Source organism: Protopterus annectens, chromosome 9.part0, assembly GCF_019279795.1.
Source record: "Protopterus annectens isolate FY-2018-M chromosome 9.part0, PAN1.0, whole genome shotgun sequence".
NCBI lineage: Eukaryota > Metazoa > Chordata > Ceratodontiformes > Protopteridae > Protopterus > Protopterus annectens.
Genome location: NC_056743.1, coordinates 592,449,185 through 592,469,829, shown reverse-complemented (window position 1 = coordinate 592,469,829; position 20,645 = coordinate 592,449,185). Strand labels below are relative to the sequence as shown.

The 20,645-nt window shown below is 37.7% G+C and overlaps 1 protein-coding gene across 1 annotated transcript in view; it reads left to right on the top strand.

Annotated features, from left to right (window-relative positions):
- The window catches only part of PPP2R2A (protein phosphatase 2 regulatory subunit Balpha), a 1,574,838-nt gene that overhangs the window by 168,008 nt on the left and 1,386,185 nt on the right, over positions 1-20,645 (top strand). The gene's annotated exons all lie outside the window — the stretch shown is intronic.

The window sequence follows — 20,645 nt, the reverse complement described above, 5'->3', positions numbered from 1 at the left end:
ACTATTCACACTCACCTCTTCTACCTCTCATCATGCCTCTCTATCTAATGTAATGATGTGCTGCTATCCCTGGAGCATAAGTTATCTCATTCATTATGAATACATGTTATCCAAAAAGCTCTGCTAAGCATCATTCCATTTTTCTGCCCATGCTTTGACATTGTGAACTGCTTCTTGAGCTAAATGTTGTTACATATTCTTGCACCTGTAAATATATATATGTTTTAGCATATCCTTGTATCTATAAATATGTTTTATTCATTCCTTATGTAATCTTATTCACCTGGGCTGTGCCTGCAAATGGTCTATTGAGATCAGTACACTACCCTGGCAAGCAAATATAAATAAATACCAGTGAGAGAGAAAATGATAGGCTGACTTAACTAAAACTACATTAACACCCTAAAAAGAGGAATAGGTGCATTAAATGCATCAGTAGAAAAAATATTAACTGTTTATGTGTGTGTGTGTGTGTGTGTGTGTGTGTGTGTGTGTGTGTGTGTGTGTGTGTGTGTGTGTGTGTGTATATATATATATATATATATATATGTATGTATGCATATATATATATGTATGTATGCATATATATATATGTATGTATGCATATATATATATGTATGCATATATATATATGTATGCATATATATATATATATATATATATATATATATGCATATATATATATATATATATATATATAGATAGATAGGATTCACTTTATAATTTCGAAATACTGAAATCCCGAATTTCAGTATTTCAAAACCATAAAGTCGAACGGCCTAAATCCTGAAACTATACACAATCACAAACAGAAACTCACCATACATCACACAAGACATACATCATTCAACCCAAACCACAACAAACAAAACACACACAAACACAAAAACACAAACAAATAAACCTCCACTACATATAAGCAGGGGGGCAAGCACCCCTGCACCCCCACACCCCCACTACTTATATATACCAACTCCCAGATCCCACAAACACACACAGAAAGGAAACTCACACCCACATATTCTACAGCCACTCACACACACAGAAACATCACACATATACAAATGCCAACACATCCAACACTTACACACCCATACTTTCACCTGCCTACCCTAATCCACACTTACAACTAAGAAACACATTCACACACACTCAAACTCCCACACAAAACCCTAACAAAACACTTACTTACCTTAAATTACACCTAAATCAATACACATGAAACACCATCCAGTCACAACACCACACGCAATGCACCGTAAAGCCATAACCGCAAATTTGAGATATTTGGATTCGCGATTATGCACTTTCATGATTTTCAACATTCAACTTTATAAGTTCGAGAAACTGAAATTCGGGATTTCAGTTTTTCGAAATTATAAAGTGAACCCATATATATATATATATATATATATATATATATATATATATATATATATATATATATATATTATAACTCACTAAAGATCTAACCAACATTGTCAGTTCCAATCCACACACTACCCAAATTCTACAATGGTTTATCCCCCACCCTAGTAATCTAACTTTTTCTGCAATAAATATTAGAAACATAAGAAATAAAACTACTGAACTACATGTCTGGATTACGCAACACAAGCCTGATATTTTTACTTTAACTGAAATTTGGTTCAAACTAGCATAAACAACTCCAAAATTACAACCCTCCCTGCTATAATATCATCTGTAAGGACCATATAAAGAGAAAAAGTGATGGTATTACTCTAATATTTTCCAGCAACTACCACATTTTCCTCTACAACAAAACCAATACCAAAATTCACTTCAGCAAAACTTATTAATTTCATCAAAATATAGCAAATATGTATTACTGTCCTTTACATCCCTTCTAGTGACAGTACAATTACACTGTAAGATATCTTACATTGGATATCCATAGAGTTCCGCAAGAAAAAATACCACTAGGTGATGTCAATATCAATTAGTTGGACATAAACTCTAACCCCACTATATCTAGCATGAACCCATATGCTTTCACACAACTAATTAATAGCCACACACATTATAGCAAGACATAAAATTACTTATTAGACTGGATTCTACTATCAGACCATAGCAAATTCAACACCATAGGTACAATGTCAAACTCCCTCAGTGACCATCTCCCAGTCTATACAACCAGACATCTTACACATCAACTCAAAGAGCATCTTTAAAAAGCAAAACACAACCTAAGTATAACCCAGAAATATTCATAACTACCCTATCATTTATTAAATGGAACATCCTAAAAATCCTCCCCTTAGATGATGCTGCACATGAATTCAGTGCAACTTTCCTAAATATCATAAATAACCTTCCATCCCCTAGAAGAAAGAGACTATAAACAAATAAAGCAATTTGGCTCTCCAAAAAAGAGCAGAATGCTAAAGCAAGATACAGAAAAAGCATAGAAAGAATGACAAAAATCTAAAATACCATGATATCTCGAAAACTTCAGAATGCACCACAACTGTACCAGAAAACAAATAGATGAAGACAAAAATTATAGTATAACACTTCCAGAACAATAGTAAACACAACCTTAAAAAAAAATCTGGCCGGCCATTAATGAAATCTTACATCCTGGCCAAAAATTCAGCCATAACTTATCTCCCAGTAACTCACCACTCAAAACTGCAATAGAATTCAGCTCTTATTTCACAGATATTAAAGCATCCCCGACCAGAGATTCCCCAATATCTAATTGCAACCCTGCCCAACAGCTACATGTCACCACATACACTTTCACCTCCAAACTTGTGAACTGTGTCCACATCCTATATAAAACTACTCTTAAATAAACTCAAACCATGATCTACTTCAGCCGATGACCTGCCAAATGAATACCTTAAAACAGTACCCAATAACATTGCCTATCCTGTCTCAATCCTTATAAATATTTCAGTCCAGGAATCACACTTTCCCTCTCTCTGAAAAAAAAAATCATACATTTTCCTCTGCACAAAGGAGGAAATTCAACAGACATCACTACCTTTAGACCCATAGTGATCTTATCCACTGCTCCAAAACACTTAAAAAATGCATTCAAAAACAATTTCTGAACTATCTCCTGCAAGAAGAACTCTTATTCTCCTCACAACACGGCTTTCATCCCTCCCATAGTACTAACACTGCACTTATAACCTTTAAGATACTGTCAATAAAGCTAGAGATTACAGCAAACTAATCTCCTCCTTATTTCTTGACTTGTCAAAAGCCTTCGACACAGTTTGCCACAACAAACTTCTATTTCGAATGTTCTCACTAGGTCTATTTCAGCCCACCCTTCTATGTTTCAAAAGCTACCTGCCTGATAGGTATCAGTCAGTAAAATGGTACTCCTCCTCTCTCCATACCTCCCAGTTACCATCAGTGTACCACAAGGCTCTATCCATGGTCCCCTCCTGTTTAACATTCTCACCAGCACTCTTCACACATCCACATAATAGGCCTCCCTAATACAATACACATATGAGTCCACACTCTGTGCATAGCAGGCAACCTGGCACATAAATTACTCAAGAAGCTTTAACAGCCACTGAAATAGAACTTTTTAACTCACAACTCATGCTTCTCCCCCCCAAAAAAAATACTTCTTTTTCCTCCTAAGATCCCTCTGACATGAAAAAATTACATTTAACATTTTCTGCCTTAATAATGCAAGCAATGAGGTCACTTCCCATAGCAAATTATTTTGGATGATAATCTTAAATTCAGTTGGCATACACAAAATTGCATACAAAACTGACCAAAAAATAAGGATGCTTTACCCAGCCAAAAACATTCTCAACAATGCAACTAAAACCAGCCTTGCCACTACTTACCTCTTTCCCACACTATGTTATGGTGCTGCCATCCTTTCCATTCTCCAGACATCACAAAAATCAAAACTTGAACAATGCTACAATAAAGTGGCTAAATTTGCAGCAAATACCCCTTTCAGAACCCACCACTGTACAGTATTAAAAAGCCTAAACTGGTTAGAACTACCCCATCAACAAACATATACACAGCTTCTTACCACCTATAAAATTATCCATCTGCTTGTCCAGCATTAAATATCATTCTACACAACTATGTTCCCAATTGGTCATTATGATCCAGTGACCAAAAACTCCTCTCTGTCCACAAACCTATGAAATCTGCTGGGCATGGTCTGTACTCATGCCATGTTGCTAAGGTCTTGAACTCCTTACCTGTATCCATCAGGTCAATACCCTCCCTCCAGTCCTTTAAAACTATCCTGAAAGATTCCCAGCCAAAATGTGGCTCTGTTCTTGATCAACCCCAGGATAAATTAGATCCTTTAATATGAACAAGTGCCTATACATACCTCACACCTCCTTACTCTTCCTTCTTCGCTCACTTCCTTACTTCAGCCTATTTCTCTCCCTGATTCTCTTTCTAAATATGACATAACCCTGTTCCTCTCACTTCATATCACAATTCCTGTTTGCATTATACTAACTTACCTTTAATTTCTCTATAAAGAGGCTAAAATTTCTCTAAATATTTAACCATTCTCACAGAAGTTGTATCCATCCTTAACCAATGTTTTCACATTATGTCTAATTTGTGATAATTATTTAAGCTATAAATGTTTTTGTATTATTTTTGAAGATATATATATAGGCTATTTGTACCTTGTATGTAGTTTAAAGGTTTACATTTTTTTAAAATTTTTGTTGTTCTTGTTCTGATATAACAATATAGTGACACTGAATGAGCTAGCCTTTGCTGGAATACTACAGAGACCCTATATCTGATCAGATAGTCAAATATAAATGGATCATTGTCAGGAATGTTCTTTGGGTTTATTTGATCACATGCTACTGAAATGCTAGATTTTCTTGCTTTCTATTTGATGCACTGTATAATGTAAAAAAACAACACAAATATGTATCAATAGCCCTGTTAATTATTTTTAAGTGTGCCATGCATGGTGATTGCACAAACTTTGTATTTACAAACATCTTATGGTGGAATAAACATTCAAAATAGAAAAATAAGAAAAGAGTTTTCCCTTAAATGGAAGTATAACCAAATGTTCTTATGCCTTAGGTATAAAGAGAGAACTGGCAATTTAAGAAAATGCACATTTTTTAAACACCCTTATTGAATTATCACTTGCGAACATAGGCAAATTTACATTTATATAAAAGTAATCAAACTATATTAACAACTTCACATTTACAAACATTATACTTCACATATATTGCTATATATCATATAACCTAAGCAACATAAATTATTCAATTTTTGTCCCTTTTTTAAACAAGAAACAGCTTTATTAAACCATCGCTTACAACATAGGCAATCATACATTTATATAAATGAAAACAAACCACACCGACACAATCCTAGTTGCAAGCATTTTACATCACAAACTATACTGAGACACTCCCAGTTGCAAACATTATACATCGCTTATCATCTACCCAATCATTTATTTTATTTTATTTATTTATTTATTTATTTATGTTAGATGACCTGGAAGTCCATTGGGCCAAGAAGAGCCCGTTTTCAGTGGAGGCCCGGGGAGAAAAGCTCCATAAAAATTGCAAGTTACATTTCACATGTTACAAAAGGACATAGTTCGTACAGCTAATTAAACATTTACAGATAAGCTCCGTGATATTTGCAATTGGCTTGTCACAATGTTACAAAAATGAAAAGACATAATTCAATACAGAAATTTCAACATTTACATAAAATGAATATTTTTGTTATAAACTCAATTGTAGGATTAACATTTCAAAATATATAGCTACTAGCCATTAGCAGGTTAGGAAAATATTATGCATGGAGTGGGTAATAGTATATTTGAGACTGGAGAGTATAGTACAATAGATATTGGACAGAAAATTAGTTTTTGGTAGGGGAGGGATTGTTTTGGGTGGGATGAAGTAATAGTAGAGGTAGCTGGATGAGTCAGTGCAAGGTGGAATGGGGGGGGGTTAAGTTGGAGCATGGCAAGGGCATTCCCATTTTGAAGAAAGAAGAGAGAGTAGGTGAGATTTTAAATTTGTATGGTTAGGTAGGTTGCATAGGTGTGTGGAGAGAGAGTTCCACTGTTTAGCTAAGGAGTGGGACACCAGTAGATGGCCAGGAGGTCATGCAGGCTTGTGGACCGGAAGGAGATTTTGTTTTTTTTGATCTGCGTGAGCGGTTGGCAATGTAAGGTTTTAAGGAAGTAATGAGAGCTGGGCAGTTGGCAGGTTTAAAGATGAACTTGTGGGCAATGGTGAGTTGTAGGTAACTGAGGTAGTTGGGTAGATCAAAGCAGTTGAGGGTGAGAAGGGAGTGGCAGTGGTGGGATGAGTTTTTTGAATTGGTTGCAAATTTGGAGATCTTATGGTAGCAGAATTCAAGTTTGGACTGAAGGCCAAGATGGAGATTGGTGAAAAGAGGGCACCATACATAAGGGAGGGGAGTAAGAAGGTGGATGTAATAGTTTGATAGGTAGAGAGGTTTAGGAAATTGTGCCTGTAGAGGAGACCTAACTTTTGGTGGGGTTTCTTGATTGCGGAGCTGATGTGAGTGTCAAATTTTAGTTTGTCATCAATAATGATGCCAAGAAGCTTGGTGTTGGGAACAATTTCAAGGAGGGTGTTGTTTTGGCTCTGTATGGTGAATGTGGATTTGTCAATGCAGTTTTTGGTATTGGAAAAAACATTAGTTTGGTTTTATTTGCATTTAGTGCCAGATAGTTAGACTGCATCCAGGTTTCTGTTTTGGAGAAGGCTAGTTGGGTTTTTGCTAGGAGCTCAGAGGGGAGAAGGCTGAGCAGATGATTGTTGAGTCATCTGCATATTGAATGATAGATGAGTCTGGGATGGATTGGTGAAAGTTGTTAATGAATAGGTTGAAGAGAAGAGGGCCAAGAACAGAACCTTGTGGGACTCCTGTGTGTGTGGGAAGGAAGGAGGAGGTTGAAGTTTTCCATTGGACAGCTTGTTGGCTGTTGGGCAAGTAGCTGGAAAACCAGGCGATGGTGGTGGGAGAAAGGTGTAGGGTGGAGAGTTGGGATATAAGTAGGGTGTGTGAGATGGTGTCAAAGGCCTTTTGACAGATCTAGGAATAGTGTAGATACGAACTTGCCTGAGTCGCATTCGAGGTTTATGGTTTCTCACTAGGCTCATGTGTCGATGAAGAATGCAGCTAGCTGTGAGAACTATTGTATATTGCAGGACTTATTGATCATCAACACTTTGAGCAAACTTTGCGGCCCTGGGTTACTCCTGGGGCTACACCTGTCTGAGGGTCGTCATGCCTTCCATCACCCCTGGGGGTGTCTGGCCCCTGTCAAGGGCATGTATGAGGAGTCGAGGGAGCCTGCCACGGGTCCCCCGTCCCCCCAGGGAGGGATGCGGATGGAGGAGAGGAGTCGCCCGCCACCCCGAGCCAGGAAGCCTGTCCGAGGATGGGAGGGAGCAGGGGTGCATCTGGCCCACGCCCTAGAGGCTGTCGATGGTACCACCACCTGGCTGGTCTCCCGAGGCAGAGCCCGATGCCCACCCACCCGGTTCCTGCATGCTGGGGCCGCGTTGGCCGTCCTCCTCCCCCACTCGGTCAGTCAAGCATTGCATAGCTCATTTAAGTCCTGCCTTCTTTTAAACCTCATTCCTCCCCTCTATTTATTGTTCCCAAAATTCCTATTTTTTCCTATGTAGTTTGCTCCTACCCTTTTCTAAAGATCTCGATTCCAGTTGTTTATCTCTGTGACTGTATTCACTACTTCTAGTATTGTTGGTTTAGATTTTGATTTCCATTTTTTAGTAATTACTTCTTTGGCAGCCACCATAATTAGATACAGCAAGGCCTTACTATGTCTGGGCAATTCTGATTCTGTATCATAGCTCAGAAAAATCATCTCCCTCATCACACCAGTCTGCCCACCCAGCATCTCAGAGAGTATATCCTGCAGGGAACCCTTAAAGTCTGCCAACTCACTGCACTCCCAGAAAATATTTCCCGATTACCTCTTTCTTCCCCATCACACCTCCAACATTTGCTGTCTACCTGAAGAAATATTCTCTGGAGTCTACTCGGGGCATAAAAATATTTATGTAAACATTTCCAAGCAAACATTCTAAATCTTCTAGATTTTGTTGCATATTTGGGAGACATGCATATATCCTCCCATTGTTTCTTTGTGAATTGCTTATCCACTCTCTTCCCAATCCTTTCTGACCTCTTATGATTGATTCTTATAGTATCAGGCAATATTTTATATGTTCTACTAATTATTCCTTTTTTAATGGCAGCTTCTGTTCTAGATTCTACTAAAAACTCTACCAGTGCTGGTCTTTCATTTAGGACCCCCTGTTTCTATCTCTTTGCCTGTAATCTGATAAGAAAATACACATTTTCAGATCAATCCAAGATGACTTGTAGTCCCAAGGATGGGGCCAGAAAACCCTATTAAAATACACAACATTGATGCTAAATTGCCACATCACTAGAGACATTACATGGGGAAATAAATAAACACCCATAAAGGAGCACCAATAAATTGCACCCTCCCTAGCTACTTAGCCTTGAAGTTCCACTGAGAATTCTGAGGGTAATTTTCCTTTATGGTATGAGGAATTGTAAATTTATAAATGAAGGTCCTTATATGACTGTAGATGGATATGAAAAGACCTTAATGTGTCCAGGAATCTGCAAGTGTCTACTAAAATGGTTATATACCTGGCATCCTGCACCTCCTGCCCTGCATTCTATATAAGAAAAACCATAAGAACCCTAAAAGAGCGTGTACTTAGGACATTGAGGAAGAAAACTTTCTAATGCTTTGTATAAACACACCCTTGAATGTTCTAACTACATTTTCTTTATTATAGTCATAGTGCTTATATCTGACGGGAGGAAACAGCAAATTAATGCTAGAGCAAACGGAACTGTTTTGGCAGTTTAGATTAGATGCTACACGCAAACTAGGATTAAATGACAAGTTGTCTTTAAATTGCATTCTAAAAAGACAGCAGGAATGCTGAGTTAATAATGATTTTTTAAAAATTAGTTAAATATGTTTTCTGAGGTTTTACATTATATTCTTTATGCCTACTATTCACAGCAATACATGTACAATTTTATATAAGTATTATGGAGAGTTTACTACTACAATTAATTGGTTTTATGTTCTGACTGGCTGCATTTAATTGAAATGGTGATTGAATGCTGAATGTAAGTACAGCACTGATGATTGTATTTTATCTCTGATTATGCCTTCAGGTAGAAGGCAAAAGTGCTTAGATCATATTAATTAAAAGTTTTGCTGATTTTATTGGCATCTGTTGGTTTTTTACTGCAATTGCCACATTGGCTGTTAAGGGCCGTTTATTTCTAAGTATATCTCTAAGTTTTGTAGACTAGCCTTCCATTTTGTGGTGAGAGGTGTTGCACTGGAGGAGTTTAGGTGTTATCACCAGCTTCATTTAAAATGTGTTTTGCTATGGATTGCAGTGATATGTAAAACCTCAAAGTACAATGATTTATACTATTTTGAGCGCTTTAGGTAGTGCAGAAAGAGAGATAATTCTTTTTATTGTTTAGGAATTATCTCTTTTTCTTTGAATTGGAGTAAAAATATATGTGGAGGGGACTGAGACCACATGGGGTGCCGGGTGGCTTTTTCTTCCACAAAAATGCTTATATTTTCACTTTAATATGTTTTAATGGATTTGCTTATCCTCAAATATATATGTTTAGATGCTATATGTACTCAGGGGAATGGGTTCCATGCAGAAATCTATGAGTTAGAGGGTTTAGATCAAGCATCTTTTAATTAAAATAATAGAGCAACAATAATTGATAACAAAAATATTATGTTGGGAAAGACATAATTTTGCAGTCCTCAGATTAAAGCTACAGTGTTCCACTGTTGTCCTAATGAACCACTGACCACAGTAAACAGCAGGAGGGCAATACTTTGAATACAGTCTCTGAAATTGATGAAATGGTTAGAACAATTACCAAACAGAACTGCATATATTAATATGGACAGTTAAACATGTTTTGACTTACTTAAATTAATTACCTATGAAATATTGCTGAGATTATATGAATCGGAAATACAAAAAAAATTGAAAACTCCATAGCATGGAACTTGGAAGAAGATGAAAACAGCAGAATAATGATAACAAGTCTATCAGACCAAAACAGTCACAAAACTGAAGACATCATTTCTAATTGTTAAACATCTTAGTGAATGAATGATCCTTTCAAAACCTTATTAGGCTAGACCAAGAGCCCCTAGATCATGGAGGCATGGCCACATTTTATTTCTGCAAAATGTGTCTGCAAAATATATTAAATATACCTCAGTCTTTGAGTGGATTCAGCCCCTAAACCAGTGGTGGCTGTAGATCCACAGGAATAACTCTCCTTTACCTGACTCCACTCATTCCAATGACTGAGGAAGTAGTAATGCTTCTTAGGAAAGTAGCAGATGTTTGCATGCATGATGATAACAGCAGCTTGAAAACAGAAGGTATTTCAACCAAAACTTCACTGACACGGCTCTGCAAAGTTTGAACTCAAGAAAAAAATTATTTGTTCTTCAGTAGGTCTCATAGATATTCCAGTGTGCAGCACATCTTATGGTTATTAAACATTAGCACTTTAGTCTGTTTCCATAGTAGGTTCAAAATGGCTTCTTCAATGGCATTTAATGCAAAACAGATCAATAGATACTGGGGAGATCTGCTATTTTTATTCTGAAAAAGACCAAAAACATGATGTGCCATTTAAATTGTCACCTTATTCATTGGATGGCCTGTCTATTTTTTCTAGTAAAGATTTCATAAAAAGACATATTTCCTGGTTTACACCTACCCTGGGTTTCCCCCAAGGTGGATATTTTTGTTATTTGGGTGTGAGCCTCTGAACCCTCAAGTTTAGCCTCCAGAAACTTGATTCTGTTTGCACAAGTTGTTAGAAGACCAGTTGCAGTAACTTCTCACTGACTGTTAGATGGATTCACTTAACTTTGAGTTCATTCTTATTAAATGTGTCATGGTAATGGCCAGTGACACTGGTTCCATCTGTGCTTCATTAGCCTCCTTCACAGGCTGGCAGATGCTCTCATTTTCAGGTGACAACATGGTTTATCAAATTATGCTCACCATTTCGCAGTCCAGTAGGGAGATTTTTATTTTTATTTTTCACCTTTCTCTTATTGATACTTAGTATCAAGTTTTGTAGGGTATATTATAGTTCACAATTGTTTTACATTCCCTGTAACTGCATAAAAACCCTTATTTAATCTTTTTGTAAGCACAGATTGGAGATCTTATTACAAGGAATTAGCTGCCATGTAGTCCAAATGGAAGTCACCACACCAGCCTTTACTTAAAGAAACACTCAGTGCAAACTATTTGTATGTTCCCATGGAGTAAGCACATGAACTCCCCTTCTACACAAAATATTCCATTATAAATAATTTAGTCTGCTCCTTCAGAAAATCTCCAGAATAATGTAAACAGACTCACTTCTAATTTCACCAGCAAAAGAGAAACATAAACCACAGAAGAAAACATCTTGAAATATGTTAGTGTTTTTTTTTCCATCTCACTTTGATATCAGAGAGACACACACAGATGTTGGCTCTTTTTGGGATAGGTATGAGGAAGCGTGCTATGTGCATTTATGACAACAGTAACATGAAATATAAGACTGTTGCCATTTGTTCTTTCACTTTCATCCCAATCTAATACCAGAGGGGTACACAAAAAGTGAATATCATTTTTTGAGGGAGTATGAAGGCAGACAGTATACCTTAAAAAGATGTATGAATCCTCATAAACATTTATCTTCTCATTGGAAACTTCTATTTTGTCAGCTTTGAATATTAAACCTTGGACACGACTTATTTCTTTCATGAAACAAAAAAAAAAATAAGACTGAATTTCTTTATTTTGTAATGTTTTTTGTTCAGGCCATCATTAGATCAAAAAGTTTGAAAAGGCTGTAAAGTGCACCTCAGAACATGTAGAATCTGTGGCTTCTGAGGGGCTAATGGTCACCAACTCATAGCTTAATTCAATTATATCCTCCATATTTATTACAGTAGTCTTCGCTAGTAAGTGTGTGTTTAAAGGATGCAGGAAAAAGCTGAAGATCAAGACAAAGTATAAAAAAACAAGAAATGTGGGGGGAAAATATGGAAGCACTGGAGTGGTGGTGGGGCAGTGGGCAGCAAGGAGTTACCGAGTCCCTTGCCTAGGGCTACATTTCACCTTAGGCCAGCCCTGGATGCAGATGCATTATTAACAACAAAGACCCCAGAAAATACAGAATTTATATAAACTGGTGGCATCTATATTTTAAAACTAACTGCATCTAGTGTTGCCTTTGCAGTCAGTCGGGTTTCTAAAGAAATGTATGTTTATTTCTCAACTTTTCCTACTTTTTGGCTCAAAATTATTTTGTACTTTTTCTCCTGAAATTGGTCATTTTTGAGAAAATATGTTGGGTTGCAATCAAGAGATAATGGCAATCAGTTTTGTTTTACTTTAGAAAATGTTTTCTAATTCATGTTTTCATGTTTTGTCTACTGTCGAAGTCAGCAGTACCTACAGTTAAAAAATGTCTCAGACATAGGGCCTTTGTCCCTGATTATTTTTAACTTTGTCCCTGATTCTGGAGGTAAGAGTTTCAGAAATATGAATGCATGTCATATTTTTGTAACACATATTTTGTAAAAAATTAGGGTAATACCTTAGTTCTGTTTCTCCAATATATTATGTCCCATCATGCTGTACTCCTCTCAGAATGCGCTGGTAGTTGATAGACTACACTAATGCCTCATAGTACTTAGCATTCCTACAACTTCTTTGCTTAACAATTTTGAACAAAGCTGAAAATTACAGATAGGGACAAAGGTCAACAATCAGGGACAATTTTTAAATGTTTAAATATTACTCTTATTTACTTAAAAGGTAATAAAACAAGTTTTGTATCAGCATTCATTTTCTGAACAATTAGGAGTATATTTAGGAAGTATAGAGTAAAATCAGAGGTGTAGCCAGAAAATTCTGTTTTGTACCCCCACCTGACATTTAAAAAGTGCCACATCTTATGTTGCTCTTGCGCACTTAAAATAAATGGATCAGTTTCAACCATTGCCATCTGTGTATTTAAGATTTATCTCCCTCTTACTACCAAAGTTATGTGTAGGTGTTAATTTATATAGTCAGAAATATCCTCTGACATCTGTAAGTCATAATTTCTTAGAAATGTCCAGGGAATAAAATGAACTTAGTTGAATACTCTTGGGGAAAATCAGGAAGGTTCTGCAAAACCAGGGATGGCTGAGAGGTAAGGGAGTTAGTTACCCCAAAGTAGAAAAAATGTCATATCAAAAGCATGCCACTGTGCCATTTCTTCTGCGATATCCTGTACAACAATGTACATAGATTAGTTCACACTCGCTATAGTCCCATACGGAGTACTACGGCCCTATCAAGGCCAACTTTGGGTATAAACAAGATTATGCCAATGTAGTTATTAACTTCTTATCTTCAGAATCAGAGACAAATCTAAATCTAAGAACACTTTTTAAAATATTAATACCATAGTCTGCTTTAAGCACCAGTGAACTCTAGAGTTGTTGGGGGCCCCCAACCACAGTAAGTTATTGTATTTTGATATTTTATAACATGGCTGTCAAACCAACAAAAGCTAGTACAACAGTATTGTGTATTTAATAAACCAGATGAGTAATAATAACTCGTGTTTATATTTCCTTTAAAATTCAAAAATATACATGGTTAAAGTAACAGTGTTTTGTCAAGTAACAGGCTTCACAATTCCATTAAATATTTTACCACTGACACAGTGTCCCGGGCTTAGTTAAATCCTGCTGGTGGACATTCTATCCACTAAAACTAACAGCATAGCCATCTTAAGGTACTTCCAACACCCATGGCTGCAGCAGGGGGGGGGGCTTAATCATCCCTGACTGTTTTGGGGCTCCACAAAAGCTGCTGCTGGTTGTAGAAAAACAAGGAGAAAAATTGTATTAATTTTCTGATTATGCTCTTTAACCTGAACAGGGCTGTAATATGACCCTGTTAGGATAAAGCTGATAATTTACATGAGCAAGGTAAGCAGTAGATATCATCAGCCTAAAGTGACTGATCTCATTGCATACATTGGATTTTAAAAAGTGCAATACTTCCAATATTTAGGGATGGTTTTCTCTTTCAGGGAGTATTATAAATGCTGACAAAACACCAGATTCTATAACTCTCAACTTATCTGCTCAAGAATTCTGGGCAAAGTCAAAAATAATAGTACAAATAAAGGCTCAAAATCAGGAGTACATTATTTATTTATTTATTTATTTATTTATTTAAATTTGTTGACTGGGAGTGTCCGACTGGACATGGGTCCATTTTCAGCGGAGGCCCGGGGAGAAAAGCTCCACAGTAAAATAAACAGACAGTAGTTACATTGGATTACATAGTGATTAACAATTTAACATAGAAATTACTTACAACATATTTACAGATGAAGAACATAGTACATCAGTAGACAACTAGAATCTTTATCTGTGAAGTACATAACAGGCATTAACAAATGTAACAATGAGAAGTTCCTGCTGTATAATAAGTACTAGGCTTATGAGCATCTGAGCTTGCTATCATCAAGGTAGTTAGTGGAGGTGAAAGAAAGGTAGTAGTTGGATGGGGTGGATGATATTAGAGTGGGAGTTGCAAGGGCATAGCCAGCATGTTTTTAGGTGCGCTTTTAATAAAGTTTTGAAGTTGGTGCATGATGGTACGGAGGTAATTGTGGGTGGGAGTGAGTTCCATAATTTGGCTATGGCGCAAGAGAATAGTGCTTCACCAGCAGAGTTATTGGCTTTAGTGATCTGCAAGTGATTTTTGTTGCTGGATCTTAGTGGTCTGGTGGTGCGATAGGGTTGGAGTAGATTCTGGAGGGATGGGACATTTAGTGGATGGTTTACTAGTTTGTGGGCGAGTGAGAGTTGATACCACTGAAGGAGATGAGGGAGTTCAAGCCAGCCCAGTTCAGCAAGTGAGAGACAGTGGTGACCATGGTAGGACGCCCCTGTGGCGAATTTTGCGATTTTGTTGTAGCAGGTCTCTAGCTTGTTTAGATCACATTGCCTTAGGTATATACTGGAGAGGCATAAAGTAGGGTGGAGATAAGGTGGGAATTTGCTATTGAAATCTTTGCTGCTTTGGTGAGAAATTGTTTATTTCTGTATAATGCTCCTAGTTTTTTGTGGACTTTTTTTATGGTCATGGATATGTGAATGTCAAATTTTAGTTTATTGTCTATTTCCACTCCTAGCAATTTGGTGTGTTCAGTTGAGTATATAGTGGTGTTGTCTTTTGCTGTGATGTTAAAGTGAGAGTTGTTTTGAGTATGTTTGGTGGATTGGAAGATGAGTAGTTTAGTTTTGTTTGGGTTGAGTATTAATTGGGCATCGGATAACCATGTTTCAACAGAGGAAAAGGCTTCCTGTGTGACTTTTTGCAGTTTGGGTAGGGACTGGGCTGAGCAGATGATGGTAGAGTCATCTGCGTATTGGATGAGTGTGCCATGTTTGGTGGCAGAGGCTAGATTATTGGTGTAAACAGAGAAAAGTAGGGGTCCAAGGATGGATCCTTGGGGAACCCCTATGGAGACAGGTAGTTGGGGAGATATGTCATTCTGCCATGCAACGGATTGTTGGCGGTCAGACAAGTAACTCTGAAACCAGTTGGTGACTGATTGTGAGAAAGATAGGTTATTGAGAACAGAGATAAGTTGTTTGTGTGGGACCATGTCAAATGCTTTAGATAGGTCTAGGAAAGTAGCAGAGGAGAGATAGCCATTGTTTTTATGCTGAAGGATAGTGTTAGTAAAGGAGAGTAAGGCAGTGGTGGTGCTATGGTTTGGTCGGAAACCATGCTGAGTACTGGAAAGGAGGTTGCTAGTAAGGAGGTAGTGTGAGACCTGAGAGTGCATGCATCTCTGTAGTATTTTGGAGAGTGGAGAGAGAATAGCTATGGGGCGGTAATTGGTTAGTTCTGCAGAGGGTCCGCCTTTGTGGAGGGGAATTATATGTGAGACTTTCCACAATGTGGGAACGTAACTTTCTGACAGAGATCGGTTAATCAAGATGGATACTGGGTAGGCCAGAGCATCAGCTGCGATTTGTAGGTATTCACTTGGGAGGTTGTCTGCTGCTAATTTGGTGGGTTTAAGTTTAGTTAAGAGTTTTTTTATGTTGGAGGTAGGTACAGGAGAAAAAGAGAAGGCAGTGGGGAGATTACTAGTTGAAGGTGTGGGTTGGAGGGAGGGGTTGTGTTGTTTAGCTAGTGATAGTATGGTTTCGTGAAGTGTGTGTTGAATGAGGTAGCAATATTTTCTGAGGAGTGAGGGATGTTAGGAGGAGGGTACTGACCTTACCTGGGTGGAGGATGGAGTTTATGGAGGACCAGAATTGTTTGGGGCTGTGTTGTGAGGAGTCTAGGGCAGACTGGTAGTATTGGAATTTGTCCCGTTTATTAGCTTTTTGACTCTATTGCGTAGTTCTAGGAATTTCTGTCTAGCTGCGGGGGTTTTGGTTTTGCCAGTGCTCCCAGGCTTTATCCCTGTTTTTCATTTCTGACTTAGTGGTTTTCTGTAGCCATGGGGAGGGTTGTGCTTTGGTTCTGGAAAATCTTATGGTGGCATGGTAATTAAGGATGTTCAGGAAGGTAGTATTAAAAGATTCAACTGCGTCATCTAGACTGAGGTACTTTAGAGCATGCCAGTTACATTCTTTGAGGGATGAGATGAATGTGAGTGGGTTAAAGTTTATTTTTTACGATTTGACGATAGATGACAGGTTTAGCTTGGTACAGGTATTTTTGAGTAGGAATGTTGGGGAGTGATCACTGAGGCTATCTGATAAGCAGCCTGTTATATATGACTGGGGGTTCTTACTGACTAGTATCCAATCCAGGGTAGAGTGCTTGCTGGAGTTTTTATTTATCCTTGTTGGTGACTGGACTAATTGGGTGAAGCCATGAAGGTGTACATGATGGGTTGGATTGTTGCCAGAACAGGATTGCCAGTCAATATTGAAATCACCTAAGATGATAGTTTCTTGGGGGAGATGGTGGGTAGACCAGCTGAGGAGGTTTTCTAGTGGAGGGATGTTTTGGCCAGGTGGGAAGTAGCATCCAATTATGTTGATGGTTTTGTTTCGGTTAATTTTGAGGTTGGTATATATTATTTCTTCATTGCCTATTTGCCTACATCTTAAATATTACTTGTAATTCACTTGCAAACTTGATAGAATAACACATGTTGCATCAGCATGCATTTTTGGGCAATAAGAAGTATGAATCTCTAATGTCTGGATGTATTGAGTGTAATTCTGAATGATTTACCAGCAAATCAAACTTTTTCAAGGTACATAGCAAAATTATGAGGCAAAAGCAAGACATTCTGTGAAATCAGGGACAGTGACAGGAATCCATTACTCCTCAATGAGGTAAATAAAAGGTAAGACCGGGCGAAAGCGCTCGTGATCTACTTGTTTTTGTGCTGTGTATTTTGGCAATAAAGTGGCGATTTTTTCCTATTGGGATCTCTGAGGATTATTTACAGCAGTTGCAAATTTGCATCTTTGGACATATACCATTTGGGTCTACTTTTGAAAAAACTTGGTTTTCGTAGCACAACAGTGTGTTTAGTTTGTGCTCTCGGTTTAGGACCTGGTGGGTCCTTTTCCTAGTTTTTTCTTGGTAAACTGTTTCTTTTTTCTTATTGGTAAATAAAAGTGACTTACCTCTGCTTCTGTTTGACATCTGCTAAACAACAGATACTGATCTGAAGTGGCAGTACCAGTATTACACAGTGTATTGCTATTTGCTGAAATAAATACAAACTGGTATTGCTACTGTTTATGGGTACGTGTGTGAAAGATCTATTTCAATTTATTAAAGAACCAGATTGTCGAAACCCATATGGTTGATAAACTACATTAAGCCAAACAACACCCGTAAATAGCATAAATAATGATTTTTTGCAAGGGGGCAAGCCAAGCTTCACCCCACACCCCATGGTAATTATTTGTACCAACTCTGAGATCACACTTTAGTGGATAATAGGACATATTTCGAGATCCCCACTGTACAGCGATCTCAGTCCAAATGTTTCGAGGAACTAAATTGTCAGCCATATAGGTTTTGACAATCTGTTTTATGATGAAATGCAATAAATTCATGTGTGTGTGTGTGTGTGTGTGTGTGTGTGTGTGTGTGTGTGTGTGTGTGTGTGTGTGTGTGTGTGTGTGTGTGCACATGTGTCTGTGTGCACGCGTGTGCATGTGTGTGTAAAATCTCACTGATTTTTATCTTTGCACATGCCCAGTAATGCCAGGGCACATGCATTACTTTTCTGGGTAACAGTAAAAATGCAGTTAACAAGTAACTATATTTCAGAATTAAGGTATAAAATATATCACGTAGCATTCAGACACTTAGACCATCTTCTAGGAGTCTGGTACACCTCCCACTATGTAAATGGATTTTGACAATGACTTAGCAATAATTACTGCTCTAAACCCCAAGCATTCACCCCCCACTATGTAAATGGATTTTGACAATGACTTAGCAATAATTACTGCTCTAAACCCCAAGCATTCACCCCCAACTATGTAAATGGAATTTGACAATGACTTAGCAATAATTACTGCTCTAAACCCCAAGCATTCTAAAACCAACCCTGCTCAGGTGTGTGTGTCTACAGAAGGTTGCTGTGGGTTATTTTTTTTTTTTTTGGGGGGGGGCTAAGGATTGTGAGATCATTACTTTAATTTTCATCACAGTCAAACTTTAGAGCTGTGCACAGGAGGTTATTACAGCTTGTGTTTAGGCTGTGGATAGTGTGGTCATTGTTTCTTTTACTTTTCTCACAGACCTTAGAGGTGTACAAAGACGGTTGCTATAGCTCATGTAGAGGCAGTGCACAGTGGAATACATTAGTATTTATTTTTTTCACTTTTCTCACAATCACACATCAGGCACTTATACGGGGGGTTGCATTTTGGGGATTAGGGGTGAGGAGGCATGGTATGTATATGTACGACAGCAGTCACTTGAAATACATGATTATGGCCATTTGAATCTATGCTTTGATCCCAATTTAACACCAGAGGGATGCACAGGCAGTGACTGCCTCTTTGCCGGATCAGAAAGGCAGGCAGTATTCCTGGATAGGATCTGTACATCTCCACAGCAATTGGCTTGTTAGTTTATTGCAATCAACTATTTTGTCAGCTTTGAATATTATGCCTTGGGCACAACATATGTATTCCTAGAAAGAAGAAAATAAAACTGAAATTCTTTTCTTACTCATGATTTTTGTTTAAGCCACAGTTGAATTAAAAGGTCACGAAAATGTAAAATGTATCCCAGAGCATCTATAACCATGTGGCTTCTGGGAACCCTGGATTCTTTGGGTTATTTTCTAAATGGTTATTACTGTGCTGTCTTGGCCAAGAAATCTAAAGTTGAACAGCAGCACTGAATTTATTTCCTTAATCATGCCATCATTGGACAAAAAGGTTGAATAAAAAAAAACTTTAAAATGCACTTCAGAGCATATAAAAAGTTATGGCTGCTTGTAAAAGCTGAAGAATAAAGTAAATTGTGAAACTTTATGTGCATGGTGTCGGAAGCCCAAGACTGGGGGTGGGGTTTGGGCTGGACTGGATGATATCTGTATGTGTGAGGTGGGTGAAACAGCAGGCAGTGCTTAGGGTGTTAAATCACAAGTCCAGCCCTGTAAAAAGAGCTGTTGTAATATATCATTGTTGTGACTGAATGCCAGTAATTGTGAATGTCCTTTTGTGAGATGGACCAAAGTAGTGTGGTACACAGGCTGTAATGTAATTGCATTGTAGCTATAGGTCAGTCTGTGCATACCAGTCCTAAAACTTCGATGCATGAACTAAACGGTTGCTTAGGAAGGGTTGCAGTGACAGAGTAATGCTTACACTGGTTAGTGTACAGGGTGTCCCCAGCTTAACATTTGTTGGGGACCCCCAAAATGCTAACACTGGCTCTGATTAATACTAGTTAACAGAATAAGAGAATGTGAATAAGCGTGCATTTTCTGAAGTAAAAGATGTCTGTAATTCAACTATTGTCACTATTTACTAAGTATAACCCACCACCTTTCCTCTACCAAAATTGCCAGTTTTAGGAGGAATTAAACAAAATGTTGAGTCCGAATCGGGAACAGTTAAAAGGGTTTGCACGGCAAAAAAATGCCACTGCCTTTGTAACATAACATAACATGACAGAAAAGTAATCACTTGTTTCTTCACTTCTTTAGATGCTCACGATCTTGCATGGTACTCCTGCTTCAATCACACATCCGCACATTGTTCGAAACGAAATCAGGGAGGGACGCTTCTAAAATATTGGTACTATTAACGTCTGACATTGTAAAAGAAGTCTATAATTTTAACAGTTATTATTTATAAAGTGTAATTCACCACATTTTCTCCAAAAGTTACATTTTTTATGGGATTAACAAAAGCAATAGATCTACAATTTGAATTAAAAATGAGAAAGCTCCCCGAAAATCAGGGACAGTTAAACAGT